The sequence below is a fragment of the Myodes glareolus genome, chromosome 7 (genome assembly GCF_982192425.1).
Source record: "Myodes glareolus chromosome 7, mMyoGla1.1, whole genome shotgun sequence".
Lineage (NCBI taxonomy): Eukaryota > Metazoa > Chordata > Mammalia > Rodentia > Cricetidae > Myodes > Myodes glareolus.
Genome location: NC_142032.1, coordinates 34,590,831 through 34,605,607, shown reverse-complemented (window position 1 = coordinate 34,605,607; position 14,777 = coordinate 34,590,831). Strand labels below are relative to the sequence as shown.

Genomic DNA, 14,777 nt, shown 5'->3' with positions numbered 1-14,777 from the left:
CCCAAAGAACTTTTGTGAAGATTGAAAAGATGTCTTCACACCTGTGTTGTGCAATATGATAGACATTAGCTACTGAAAAGGAGGAATTCTTAAGTGACTTGGGAGCTTAAATATGTATTGTTCACTTATATTTAAGTGTCAATGGCCATGTGTATCCAGTGGTACCATACTGAAGAAAAAGCTCCCAAGATGATGAACTGGGAAGTTCTGTAGAGGCAGGGTACCACAGTGTTTCTGAATCTACCTGCTTTTACTACCACCGCTCAATGTTCCAGGAATACTCGGTCTGATGTTTCTTCTTTTCTTTCTTTCTTTCTTTCTTTCTTTCTTTCTTTCTTTCTTTCTTCTTTCTTCCTTCCTTCCTTACTTCCTTTCTTTTTTTTCTCTCTCTCCTTCCTTCCTTCCTTCCTTCCTTCCTTCCTTCCTTCCTTCCTCTTCCCTCCTCTCCTCTAGGTCCATTACTTCTCTATTTTCCTTCAGAAAAAAAATCAGGCCTCCCAGGGATATCCACCAAACTTAGCATAGCAATATACAATAAGATACAATATACATTAAAGCTGGATGAGGTAACCCAATAGGAGAAAAAAGGCCCTAAGAATAGGCAAAACAGTCAGTGACACCCTCACTCTCATTGTTGAGAGTCCCACAAGAACACCAAGCTGCACAACCATAATGTATATCCAGAGAACCCAGCTCAGGTCTTATTTCTTTACAATTGTCCAAATGAGGCATCCAGAGGAACGTTGCACTTCTAGCCCAGTTATTAATGGGACCAATAATGATCATGAATGTTGTGTGAGTGACAGAGAACTTTACTACAAGTGGGTAACAATGCTTAGTGTTGTCAGGAGTGTTCATTTCCACGGTCATCATCCTGCTACATCCTCAAGGAGTTGTTCTTCAGACAAGGTAAGACGTGTATCTGACTTCAAACGTAAATGAAACAATAGCCCCCCCTTCATCGACTGTATATGTGTATAAATTTGAATCATTCTTTTCCATTTGCCCATATGCTCTGGAAGGTTTAGGTTCATGTTTCACACTAAAGAAAAAGAAGGAGAAGGGGGAAGATGGGTAAGATAAAGAAAATAACAAGAGCTATTTGCCAGCATGAGCTGGGTAAGTTTGTAGTTTTCAGTCCTGTGGAAGCCTTTAGTTCTGTCTTGTCCCTTGACTGGGATGGCCTCTTTCTGACCCAGAAATGTCACATGGGATCCAGAGTGAGAATGTACAGGTGCACCTCAGTTTGTGAACACCTCCCAGACTGACTCCCTTCAACACATGTGCCCTCCAGTCAGCAGTCATCCCTATCACTGCCTACTGAGGACCAACCCTTCCAGAATCAGGCTGAGCCAGTAATTGCAGCTGATATGGAACACGATGCAATTTGAAAATATTCTGTTTACTTAAAGCCCAGAAGCCTGGCATGTGAGGAAGAATCCAGGCATGAGCAATGGTCGTTAAATTTGTACGTTTTTCTTTCTTGTTGCGATTTTATCTTTTCTGAGCAATTTAATGAAGACTCCTGAGGAAAGAATTAAATGTCTGCCGGTTCAATTACCAAATAATGAAAAGGCCAAAAGGAGCGCCACGCGCTGTGTGCCGGGCTCCCAGAGCAGCCTATTCTTAGGGGCAGAATCATTTTTTTTTGTGCTGTTCACAATCACATTTTGCCACCCACAAACCATGCAGACAAGAGTTGGAAGAAGCAGCGGAAACCGTGAACTGGGGCTGCTCACCCTCCTAGGGCAAAGGGACCCAGCCCACAGGGAACGGCCCTGACCCACACAGCAGGAAGACTGTGTCTTTAAAACCCATCCTTGGAGAAAATTCTAGGTGTTCAATAGACCAGAGTGCACTTTTAACCAGCCTGCATTTAGACCACATGCAGGGAAAGCCTGGAACCGAGCAGACTGAGTAGCAAGGGTTTCAAGGACTCCCAGTTTCCAGTTCACTCTGACAGTACACAGGAAAAAAAAGTGTGTGTGTGTATGTGTGTGTGTGTGTGTGTGTGTGTGTGTGTGTGTGTGTGTATCAACACCATAGTCCTCTGCAAGCCATGTTGCTTTGGAATTTGACAGAGTATGACTTGGGGTCTTATTTTCTTTGATAAGCATGTTAATTTTTAACTGCATTTCTAAATTGACACACAGTCATGCACATGGACGGGGGATAGTGGCTCTTTGAATGCAGGTGGATCCTGTGCAGTGATCAGACCTGGGCAATTAGTTCATCTATCATGCCATGTGTGTCTTTTTTTTTATGTCAGGAACACTCAATGTCTTTTCTGCTACCTATTTTGAAAGATGTCATGCATTTTCATCAACCCTAGGTACCCTGATGTTCTCTTTCTGGCTGCACATCTAGACCTCCCCCTGCAAGCTTCCCCTGAATATTAGTTTCAGTGCTATAAGAAAATCAAGTATCCCTGGAAATGTTATTCAAGGAAGAGGCAATTAAGCAGTTCCTTCTCACCTCAACAACCAGGGCTACAGCCTCTCCATTCATGCTGGGGTCTCCACTAACTCCATGAATAAACTTTAGCATTGGATGGCTCCATATATTATCACATTACAGCTTCCTTTTTGCTTTTAAATTTAGTTCTTCTTTAGTTTATGCAAAAGAAGAGCTTCGGTTTTAGGAAAAATCACACTGCTCTGTTTAGACAAAGGCTATGATGTATATAACTGACCCACCGAAAACAGGTCTATATGTCTTTAAATGTGTGTGTCTCTTTGCATATAAACACACATGTATATGCATGAATATAGTCACATACATAAATGAGTTTATACAAATGTTCATGTGTATGCAGTTATGGTAAGAGAGAACAAAGGCGTCAATGGGGTAAGCATAAATAGATGAACCAACTAAAGTTATTGGAACAGTCTTTAAACTCTTTTGGTTTTGAAGATGAAGTGGAGGTTGAAATTATTTCTAAACAAAATGTTTTAAAACTTTGTTTTATCCTTTTCTTCCTGTCTGTATTAGCTTCTTGCCTAAGGCTCTCACCATTGGTGTGGCAGCCACACGGAGTGAGAACACAGCCACATGCTGGTTCACCTGAGAGGGCAACCAACCTGCTAAGGTTCTTAAGTGAAATGAGGATTTCTTTGCAGCTGTCAATCAAACTGAGGGTTCTAGAGTGGTCCCTGAAAATTACTGGGAATCTGTGCTGGAGCTGGAGACCATGTTAGGAATGGGGAACGCAAGAATAGCTTCAGTTAACTGTTTTCTTTTTCTCTTAAATTGGTACAAAAGAGGATCCTCGATTTTTAAGGTTAAGCTTTTAAAGACAGCTATACTGTCCTCACGATACTTTTCACAAAGCGAGCTCTATGAAAAACAGAATATGTCTAAATTTTTTACACTGTGCTCTGGGGAGGGGGTTATTGCTAATAGTAAATGCTTAGGCTTAATTCCTTATTAGGATTGAAATTTTAACTTAAGAATACATATTAATCTTTATTATTTCTCCTACACTACCCAGTAACAATGTTGAAGGACACAACGGAACAAAGATGGCTACACCTGAGACCTTAAGGCCTCATTCTCGGGGACACATCTTAACGTTCAAGAAGAGCGGTTTTCATGCATGAGTCTCTCTTTCTGCAAGCTTCATCTCTCATGTTTTCAAAGACAAGACCGTCAGGAAGAAGTGACGGTCACGTGCCAACCGGGAGAAGACATTTGCCGAAGAGATTATACAGCTCATGTAGGTTAACACAGAGGCCACGAACCTTGTTGCTACGAATGAATTAGAATTGATTCACATGGAAAATTGTCCAAATCTATGAACAAGTACCTTGCAGAAGATAGAGCACAAAAGCCAAGAAGCATAGTTATCAGTAAGCAAAAATGCCAATTACAGCCTTTAGTATGACATAAGCACAAGGTTGGAAGAGAGGAAAGGAATCTAGATTCAGTGAGACCTGATTCTTCGCCTGGGCATCAAAGATAAACACATCCTCACCCACTGCCCCACACTACCTGCCACAAGGCAGATGGGAAGGGAGAAAGCATGCTGTGTTTTAATTCTTAAACTAAATTTTAAATTAAATTAAAATTTAAAATATAAAGAAAAATTGTTTTCTATGAATTACTACAAGGAAGTTGGGCTCTAGCGCAGCAACATTCCAATGTGTGTGTGTGGGGCGGAGAAAAGGCATAACCTAAAATAACCTAAAAATAAAAATGCTATTCTAAACAACCTACCAGAAGGTCACATCATTTGATACCCTGAAGCATTCAAAGACCAAATAAAGGTCCGCCTTTAAGTACAAGCACTTACCTAAGCATCCTGTGCTACTTGATCTGATTTCACTGCATCAACCTTCCTCACTCCAGCATCCATAGAAAAAACAAACAAAACAAAAACAAAGAACAAAACAAAACAAAACAAAAACAGTATTCCAAATCCACAGCCAACATCTAGAACAACCTAGAAAAGGAAAAATAAAAACATACAAGTGGTGAACATACAAACAGGTGCTTGGCTCTTGGCCCAAGGCCAACTTTAAGCACAGAAGTCAGACTTAGTTAAAGTACTGACTGGTACTGATTCTTGGTTATGGTTCTAGTTTGGTGGAGTTAGGAATCTCTTAGATTTATTTTTAATTTAATTAAAACTAAATGAGGTCACTAACAGTCACACTCTAGGTTGATTGTGGGGACTAGATAGTGTAAAACCAACATAGAAAACAATGGCTGGTATTTCACGTGTGCTCCTCAAACTGTTTCTACAATTATGTCGATCCCTGATTTTATTATGATTTTATTATGATCCCTGAAAGGCTGCTTTCAGGGATGTTTAGGACCAAGAAGAGGCAGAGTTTGTCTTCCCAGATCATCAGCATGAGCAAAATGCAAATCCTCTCCAACACTGTGTGGAATTGGAGATGTTGAGCAATGCATAGTGGGAAAATTTTACAGAATCCCAAAGTGGGACATGCGTCTCTGTACCAAGCTCACCCTACAAGGTTGGGTAAGCTCCTATGAAAGGAGGGCTAGCCCTAGGATAGAGAGTGGCTAGAAACTTTTCTCTATTCTCTGCATTTAGACCCAGAGTTCATATAAAAAAAAAGCACCAGTCTCTGGGCCAAGGTACTACACTTGGGCCTGTGCATTAAAAGGAAAAGGATGTACTGTGGAGGCTGAGTTCCCTCTCCCCAGCACGACTGAAGCTGAAACCTCATGGTTTGTTCACTGAAATTTCAAATTACTTAAACTTCTGTTTCTTTAGTGACTTTGATTTTTGGGTATTAGCTTTGAATCAGACATTTAACTTGACGTGGGCATGTGTGTGTGTGTGTGTGTGTGCTCTAACTGTAATATCACACTGAGCTGACACAGACATGATGCCATTACTTCAGTAGAACATGCTGTCAGTAATGGGTTCACTGTGCTCACTTGTATTAATTCTAGAGTGGTGGCTGCATTCCATATGGTTTCCTAGGGCTTGAGTAATTAGGAGCATTACCAATTTGAAATGTCACCCAGCCTCCAAATTGGCTGTCAGACTGTCTATGCTTGCAGAAAAACCAATGTTCTCTTCTCCTCCTTCTTCCTGGGCAAAGCATCATCTACTTGGCATGGTCCATTTTGAGAGCTGGCATGGCTGTCATTTAGGAAGCTGAGGCCACACTCAGGTGGAGAGAAAAACCCATGACCACAAAAAGAGAGAGGCACCATAATTATAAGACTCTGTAGAACCCTTGTCGACTCACCTTAGAGTTGAAGTTCTCAAGGAAGAACAGCGCTTGTACCTGGCTGTGAGAGATGCTCTGGTGACAGGTGCCCTAGAAATGCCTCCACACTGTTCTTCCTCTGGTTTTTTTTTGGGGGGGGGAAATGTCAGAAAACACAACTTGGAACAGTGTTTCTAATTTTCTTGATCATCTGGATTAAAGCAAATAAATGTTTAGCTTTAAAAGAGAGGTGGAGGCAAGATAAGAGAAAACAGAGAGTAAGAAATAGGGGGATGCTTAACAAAGCAAAGCTTTTGCCAAATTGGTCCATTTGGTAGGATGGTCCATTAACAGCCTCCGATCACAAGTTACTAAGAAACATGAATGGCGAGCTGTATTTGTTACCTCTCCTATTACCGTAGCAAAATGTCTGACCAAGGCCACTTAAGGAAAGGCTTGTTTGGGTTCTCACTTGAAGGCTATAGCTCATTCTGGAGGGGAAGGCATGGCAGCGGGAGCATGAGGCAGTTGGTCACAACACATCTGCAGCTTGGAGGCAGAGATCTGTGCTCAGCTTGCTTTCCGTTTTCTGTGCACCACCACCTGCCCCAGCTGGTAAAGTGGTGTTCTTCACACTTAGGCTGAATCTTTGCATATCAATTATTCTAATCAAGACAGTTCCTCACAGACCCACCCAGAGAGTTATCTCCAAGGTGATTCTAGATCCTGTCAAGTTGTCAATCAATGTAAACTAGCACACAGACTAAGGCAATTTTCTCAGTCAAAATACCTTTTTTTCCCCTCTCTGAGTCAAAATACCTTTAGTTATATGGCTGTTTCCAAAAGGAGCATGGGCTCTGGGAAATAATCTGATCATTTGCTATCATGATCTGGATAATTCCCCCAGCATCCTGCCTGTGTGTCTATTTGAAAAGTAAACAAGTGAATTTTTACTCATGTGACAAGGGAGTGAAGGTAAGGAGATGCATAACATGTTTCCTTATGGACCTAAGTCATGCAACTTCAGAAACAGGGAATGGGGCCAAGCAGAAAAGCTATGGTAAAACAGTAATTTGCAGAGGAAACACTTGGCTATCTGGAGACCTTCTGCCTGAACGCTTCCCAAATGAGATCTGCAAGAGTGCCCATGAGGACAGGCCCACAGACACTCCCATTCCACTTTCCCTCACAACACCTCAGGAAGCCAGAGTGTCCTCTAATTATATCTCTTTGTTCTCACAGAAAAGTATATTGAGCTCATTTGTTATTCTACCATTGGTAGAATTTCACAGAATTGGTTATATTTGAGGACATTGGCAGATGTTAAATTATATTTTGATGCCCTGGGGAAAAAATATCCCCCTCAGAAGGAAGCAACAGAAAGCAAGAAAATCTTGTCGTATTTGCAGGAATGCATACGGCACCAGAGGATGTTGCCAGATATTCTGTCTGGTCTTTGTGTTTTCTTGAGACAGAGAGTACACAGTGTTGTTCCCATCTTACAGAAAACAAAGATGACTGCTTCCCAATAAATAATATGGCAAGTGAGTAACAGAACTTGTATGATAATTCAGTGGCTAGCTCTTTACACTGCTGTGGTTCTATTTTAAGATTTATTTTTATTAAGGTGTGTGTGTGTGTGTGTGTGTGTGTGTGTGTGTGTGTGTGTGTATACCTGTGTGGGCATATACACATGCATGCATATGAATGGGAATGCCTCTGGAGGCCAGAAGAGAGCATCACATCTCTTAGAGTTAAAGTTAACTGTAGGAGGGAGGCCGCTAGTTTGTTACTGGCTGCTTAGGCCTGAAATAATCACACAGAAACTGTATTAATTAAAACACTGCTTGGTCCATTAGCCCTAGCTTCTTATTGGTTAACTCTTACATATTAATTTAACCCTTCTCCATTAATCTGTGTATTATCACATAGCTGTGGCTTACCGGGTAAAGTTCCTAGTGTCTGTCTTCCACAGGGGCTACATGGCTTCTCTCTGACTCTGCCCTTCTTTTTCCCAGCATTCAATTTAGCTTTCCCTGCCTAGCTCTGTTTCCCTATAGTTCTGCCATAGGCCCAAAGTAGTTCCTTTATTAACCAATGGTAATCACAGCATACAGAAAGAAATCCCACATCAGCTAACAGACAGATGTGACCACCAATATGAGTTCTGGGAATAGAACTTAGGGCCTCTGTAAGAGCAGTAAGTGCTTCAACTGCTGAACCATCTCCCAGCTCCAGTGGTTCTCTTTTTGTGGGGGAAAAGATGAGAGAAAAGGGCAGGGTAGATGTACTTCTGATCATATTTCACCTTTACTGGCCTCACATATCTGGAGAAGGACAAGAAGGTCACTTTAGGCTGTTTCTGCTATGCTAAGCAACAGAACAATCAAGCCTCTTCCATATTCTTCTCTCTTCCTACTCTTCAAGAATTCCATTCCTTTCCTGATTCTGGCTCTATCTGGTGCCACTCCCTGAGTTAGTGGCAGCTAACAGTCAAGCAAAGGGTTTTGTTCTCTCAGTACAGAGTCGGTCAGAAGCTACCACCTCATTAGGACAACATTCCCTAAGTCTTGTACTTGCAAAGGGTCACTTATGCCAAGAGTATATTTAGGGCATGTGATAAGTCACTTCAGGCTAAGGGTCCAACATAAGCTTCCAACACCAGTATTCTCAGGTTTACAATGGGTCCACTGAAGAATTTCTGACTTTGTAGAGATGCAGAAAGGATCCATTTTCAGCAGAAACTGTTCTACCAGTTCTGAAATCCGAACATTCTCTGCACTAGTGATATGGGTATACTGCCATGGGCCATGGAGCGTCTAAGTTGAGTTGCAGTCACATGATGTTGCCTTGGCACACTATGATTTGGATAGGTTAGGTGTATTAAATACATCTTTGATTTATGATAGTTCCACATTAAGATGGGATAAGAGTAAAGTAACCCAGACCTAGAAAGACAAAAAGGCACATTTTTACTGATATGTAGGTAGATCCTATCATCAAATCTTTCGATTTGTGTGTTCAGTTTGTAGAATCCTGGAAACTAGAAAGGGAACCTACAAGTCCTGAGCACTGGTGCTTTCTGCCTCTTATCCAGAGAAATTGAGATTGTCTATTCATGATGAAAAGAATATTTGCTTCTAGGTTGGCTACCCAGAAGGCACTAGAGATGGGATGGACAAGAATACATTATTATGACAAATGATTGAGACATAAGGATGGCTTTCTTTTTTAGTAATTGAAATACAGTTATTAATTATTTCACTTTGGTGACATTCCTCTGTTCAGGTTTCTACCTGAGAAACTCATTTTCTAAGATGTAGCCTGAGGATGTGTTCCCTGACTTTCCCACCTATTTTAACCTCTTCCTTCCTAGCTAATAACCATTCTTTACTAAACCAATCACAGTGACACATATTTATGAAAATGGAAACTGCATCTTCATTTTCCAGCCACCCAGACCCAAATAATCACAGAGAAATGATATTCATTACAATGCTGTTTGGGAAACAGCTCAGGTGTATTCCTAGCTAGCTCTTACATCTTAAATTAACCCATTTCTATTATTTTATATTTTACCATGAAGCTCATGGTTTGTTAGCTCACATTTTGCTTCTTGAGTGGCTACATGGCATCTGCCTGACTCCACCTTCCTTTTCTCCCTGCATTCATTTTAGTTTTCCAACCTATGCAGTCTTCAACCCAATCAAATATCCAAGAAGGATATACTATTACCTGAGTAAATAGGAACTGTAGAACAAGCAACTTCCAAAACTTTAAGAGATGACTTAAACAGCTGGCTACATGGACAGTCATGTAAGTTTCCTCTGTAACATGGGAGCATACATCTTTGTCTTACAGACCTAGAATATCTAATTTCTCTGTGAAGTAGGAATTTTGAAGGACTGTTCCACCTTGTCTTGGCAAAGTTTTGTAGATGCCCTCTTTTGTGTCCTACTTATCCAATTTTGAGAGCACAGTGTCAGAAGTTGAGGCAAGGGAAGTATCTTTTCCAAGTTGCTAATTTTGCCACAAATTAAAGCAAACTCTTTTGGAGTAAATTGGTACTGCCAGGAGCAAACTGTCATGAAATGCCCTATGCTGTATATTGATACAAATTTAAGGTTGTTATACTGTATACATATTTATACTCCTGTTTAAGATATTTGTATATATTGATATAAATTTAAGGTTATTTCTGTTATACTGTATATATGCTTCTATTCTTGCTTAAGGTATTGTACCTATGCAGCTCATTTAACATTGTAAAGTTCTAGTCCTTGAAAGCTATTTAGTATAATAAGGAAATACAGTTTAATAGTTACTCATCTATAACAATCCAGCTTATAGCCATGTTAGGAATATTTTCAAGATTAGTCAGAGACGTTTTAAATAGATAAATGACCTTTAAACACTTCAAAGATCTACAAAATATGACATTTTAATGTTTTAGTAACATAATCCTGTTAGGCGTACTGTATTTTTTTTGAGGATCCTTGCTGATTCACTAACTCCTTCTTCAGATCACAGGTAGCTCTACCTTCCCTGGACTTTTTTCCCTTCCTTAGCCAAATTCTCCTGTTATTTGTTTTCTTATTTTTACCTTCTCATATTCTTCCTTTACAATACCTGTAATTGTTACCATTTTTACTGATTAATGACTGGTTGATTAGTGTGATGGTTAGTTTAGCTGTCAACTTGACACCATCTAGAATACCTGGGAAAGGAGTTTCAGTGAATGATAATTAAAATTGGGTTTCCTTGTGGTGAATTTTCTTGATTACACTAGAATGAGAAGATCCATCCAAAATGGGTGTCACCATTCCCTAAGTAGTCAATTATTTATTGTATGAATGACAAATATGTGTGTGTATGTGTGTGTGAGCACTAGCATGTATATGTATTAATTCATTGTTTTTTGCTCTGACTGTGGATGAAAGTGTCCAATTGCTTCAAGTTCCTTCCATGGTGTCTAGAATAGGGCATCAAATCCCCTAGAGTTAAAGTTGCAGGCAGCTGTCTGTCTTGGGTGCTGGAAACTGAACTTGGGTCCTCAACAAGAGCAACATTAGCTCTTAACAATTGAGACATCTCCCTAGTCCTTAATCTAATGACTTTAAGAATTCTTTAAGCCAGGCAGTGGTGGCACATGCTTTTAATCCCAACACTTGGGAGGCAGAGGCAGGCAGATCTCTGTGAGTTCAAGGCCAGCCTGGTCTATAAGAGCTAGTTCCAGAACAAGCTTCAAAGTTACAGAGAAACTCTGTTGCAAAAAACCAAAGGGGGAAAAAAAAGACTTCTTTCAAAGATGTCTTTCTTTTGTCGTTGACATTTTTATTATTTATAATCCAGTTGGCTCTTGTGTCCCCTGTCCCTCTAGAGAGGAAGTTCATTCTCAACTGCCTACTGGATACCCAGGCAGTAACTGTAGATGTGGTCTTTTTTTTCACATAGGATAAGAAAGTAGTGTGAAATGCCTGCAAGGCCACTAAAAAAGTCAACAACTTATCCATGTAACACTGGTCAAATGTCCTGTGAATTTATTGATAAAGTTTGTTTATTTTATTGATTTATTTCCAGAATATCTTTTTGATTTCCTGATCCAGAAAAAAGTCCTGTGGAATGTTTGGACAGGGACAATATAGCTCCACATGCATTAAACATATATTTTATTTACTAGGTTGAAATTAAAAATGGAATATACAAATGATTATGAAAGTATGAAACTAAACCATCCAGAATAAAGGAGTAAAAATAAATATCAACTGTGTGCAGCTTTCACATGCTGTATCTACCTATCAAGTTTGTGAATGTTGCCTTCTTCACAGGTGTGAGGACCCTCAAAGACAGTGCATTTATTTTCACCGTATTATAGGTACAGACAGTGACGATCAAAAGAGGTCAGTCATGTACTTGATGAATGGCAGAGTTAAGATTGTCTAATCATCAAACTCTAGCCTTAAGCTCTTGGCCAGTTTCTTTGCTTTCCATTCTAAGTTATCCTTTGTACCATCCTACCACACTGTTGACCATAATTTTGGCCCCAGTTATTCATAAATTGCCTTCAGAGGTCAGGGTCCGTACTATCCTACAGCTAATTCTCACATGAGGCTTGTTCTTATCACTTTCTCATTCCTTGTTTATACACCTCCAAGGTGGCTCAGAACTGCAACCCTCCCAATTGCCATGATTGCGTATTTTATATTCCTCAACTCTGTCCCCTACCCACCCATGAACTCCTACAGCCATCATGTCTTCTTATTCCATCTGTAGTCACCTCCACCAGGCAGCCCAAAGTTAGACCTGACCCAGGCTCTTGCGTAGGCTTCCTCAGCCCTGCTAACCGCATAGTTCCAGAGACCACACTCAACTCTGCTGGAGGGCGAACTACAACCTGGCAGGTTGGCTGAGCAGTAACTCAGTGTGGAAACTGTACCAGTTTCTGCTGTCAATCACACCACTAACTATCTCAAGGGTTGCAGAAGATTCCTTTTGCAGCCTTTGCAGCTTGGACTTAAGTCTTGTTCAGATAATTAGCACTTTTATTATGGCAGAATTCTGCCACAACAGCTCCTCATAAGACAGAATTCTGTATCTGCTGTGCAGCGTAACTTCCTTTCACCCTGAGGGCTGCCCGTGTTTAAATAATGCAGAATTAATTTTTATGAGTACTCGTATTTTATTCTCCTGGTATTCCAGCAGGGGATAGATAAATGTATCTCTCATATGCTACCCACCCTTTTACCTATTATTTCACAACAATTCTCTATGACTGGAGAATCTCCAAAGCATATTGGCCACTTTTACCTTATCTTCCTGCAGTTAGCCCCTCTTCAGAAGGCAGGAATAGACTCTGACACCATCACTTGGCCCCGAACCTCAAGCGCTGCTTCCTTCATCAGACATCTATTAAGTGTGTCTTACTGTTCATTGTGCCAGGCACTTCTAGGTGCTGGGAGTGTGAAAAGGAATCAAGCATGGCTGTTTGGCAGGAGGAAAAAGGCATGTAGGAAGAGGCCTGTTAGAAAATAATGCAGCAGTGTGTTAAAGTGGCAACGACAGAATTACATAAAAGGCACAAAGCAGGAAGGAGGGAAATCTCCTGTGTCAAGGGAAAGACTTCACTTGAAGTGACCTGGAGAGCTGTCCTCGTTACTGTTCCATTGCTGCGAAAAGACACCATGGCCAAGGGAACTTATAAAGGGAGGCTTACAGTTTCAGAAGGTTGGTCTATTCTCATCATGGCGTAGCAGCATGTAGGCAGGCTTGGAGCTGGAGAAGAAGCTGAGAGCTTTACATACATCCTCACCCACAGGCAGCAGGCATAGAGACTGGGCCGCATGTGAGCACTGGGAACCTTAAAGCCCACCCCCGACAACACACCTCCTTCAATAAGGCCACACCTACTCCATTGAGGCCACACCTCCTAATCCTTTCCAATAGTTCCTTAACTGGGAACTTAGCATGCAAATACATGAGTCTACTGGGGGACCACTCTCATTCAAAGTGCCACAAGAGTGAGCGTTATAAAATGAGTCGAGGCTGTACAAATTGAATGCAGGACTAGGCAGAACTCTTGGGAAGTATGCATGAGGCACTTAAGAATAACAGAGTTGGAAGCCAGTTATAGTCAGGGGCCTGAGGTATCAAAAGCAGAAGCATTGGAGTAGCATGGCTGAGATACGAACATGCAAAAGCAGGAAAAAAACTGGTGGAGCCTTGATCAGGATTCTCATGCAAAGCAGGATTACTACTGAGTCATCAACAGGCCCTTGCAGCTGTCTATAGCAGAGTCCCATCAGTGATGTGGGATTCCCTTCTGTATGCTGCGAATACCATTGGTTAATAAAGAAGCTGTTTTGGGCCTATTGTAGGGCAGAATAAGAGCAAGGAGGGAACTCCAAGCAGACAGAGGAGGAAAGAAGGCAGAGTCAGAGAGACACTATGTAGCCACTGGAGGAGAAAGACTTGAGCAGTCAGCCAGAACCTTTCCTGGTAAACCTCTAGCCTTGTGGTAGAATATAAAATAATAAAAATGGGTTAATTTTAGATGTAAGAGTTAGTAAATAAAAAAAACCTAAGCTAATAGACCAAGCAGTGTTTTAATTAATACAGTTCCTGTGTGATTATTTCAGGTTTGGGCGGCCTCCGCCAACAGGTCAGGGCATCCAATGAGTACCAGACAATGAATTCCTAACCTACAGCAGCCTCCTCACCTTTCTTCTTTCAATAAGAACTTCCCATTGACTGTATGTGTCTCCTCTTCCAGGTGGATAACCATACCAGGTCCAGTGAGTGGGTTCTTCCTGGTCTGGGCCAAACAGGTGCCTTTTTTCTTCTTCCCAATTATGGGCTTAAGTTTGGCTGATGGGAATTTGTTAATGAGACCTGAAGGGAAACCTTCTAGGAGGGATTGCTGGGAAAGATTTTCTCCTTCCGAAACATACAAAAAAAGATGTCTCTTGTTTCCTGGGTATGGTTATATTTGAACATGATGCATCTGGATTAAAACATCATGGAGCCAGGCATGGCAGTGGATACTCTTGGTATGATCCAGAGTTTGAGGCTAGCCTGGGCTATAGTAAGACTGTTCAATAGCAACAACCCCACAAACCCAGAAACCGAGGAAAAGGGCTATGCAGCCACATTATCTTAGAACGGTTTTAGCCAGCTTGACTGGGGATTACGCTTCTCTGGGAATGAGACATTTATTCGAACAAGGAGAAAAAGAAGTTGGGAAACACTTATATTATTCCAGGAATGGTATAATATGAGTAATAACTAATCCTGAGCTGCATGATGAAGAAAGTGATGGTGGTTCAGAAAGGTTGAGCTAGTAGAAAGAACAGACTTGGAGACTGGAAAGGAGAAGAGAAAGCTTGACCTGGCGCACCATTGCTGGCCCTAATTCACTCTCATTTTGCATAGCAGGGCACATGCTTTACAGTTTCATCAGAGAGGTCCTAGGAATTACTCACACTGACTTTTGAAACCTGGAGCTGGGTTCCATCGCTAATGCCACCGCTCTAACAATGCCTGACTGAAAAACCTGCTGCCCCGGCCTCTCCTAGTGCCTCACACAGGTTCTGG

The 14,777-nt window shown here is 41.2% G+C and overlaps 1 long non-coding RNA gene across 1 annotated transcript; it reads right to left on the bottom strand.

Moving 5' to 3' along the window:
• Positions 1-675: 675 nt before the first annotated feature.
• On the bottom strand, positions 676-6,996 carry LOC125403433 (uncharacterized). The gene is made up of 3 exons (XR_015003262.2): positions 5,727-6,996; positions 4,292-4,441; positions 676-1,042 (listed from the first exon to the last, which is right to left on the bottom strand). It is a non-coding gene; the product is annotated as an uncharacterized LOC125403433 (long non-coding RNA).
• Between the last annotated feature and the right edge of the window lie 7,781 nt (positions 6,997-14,777).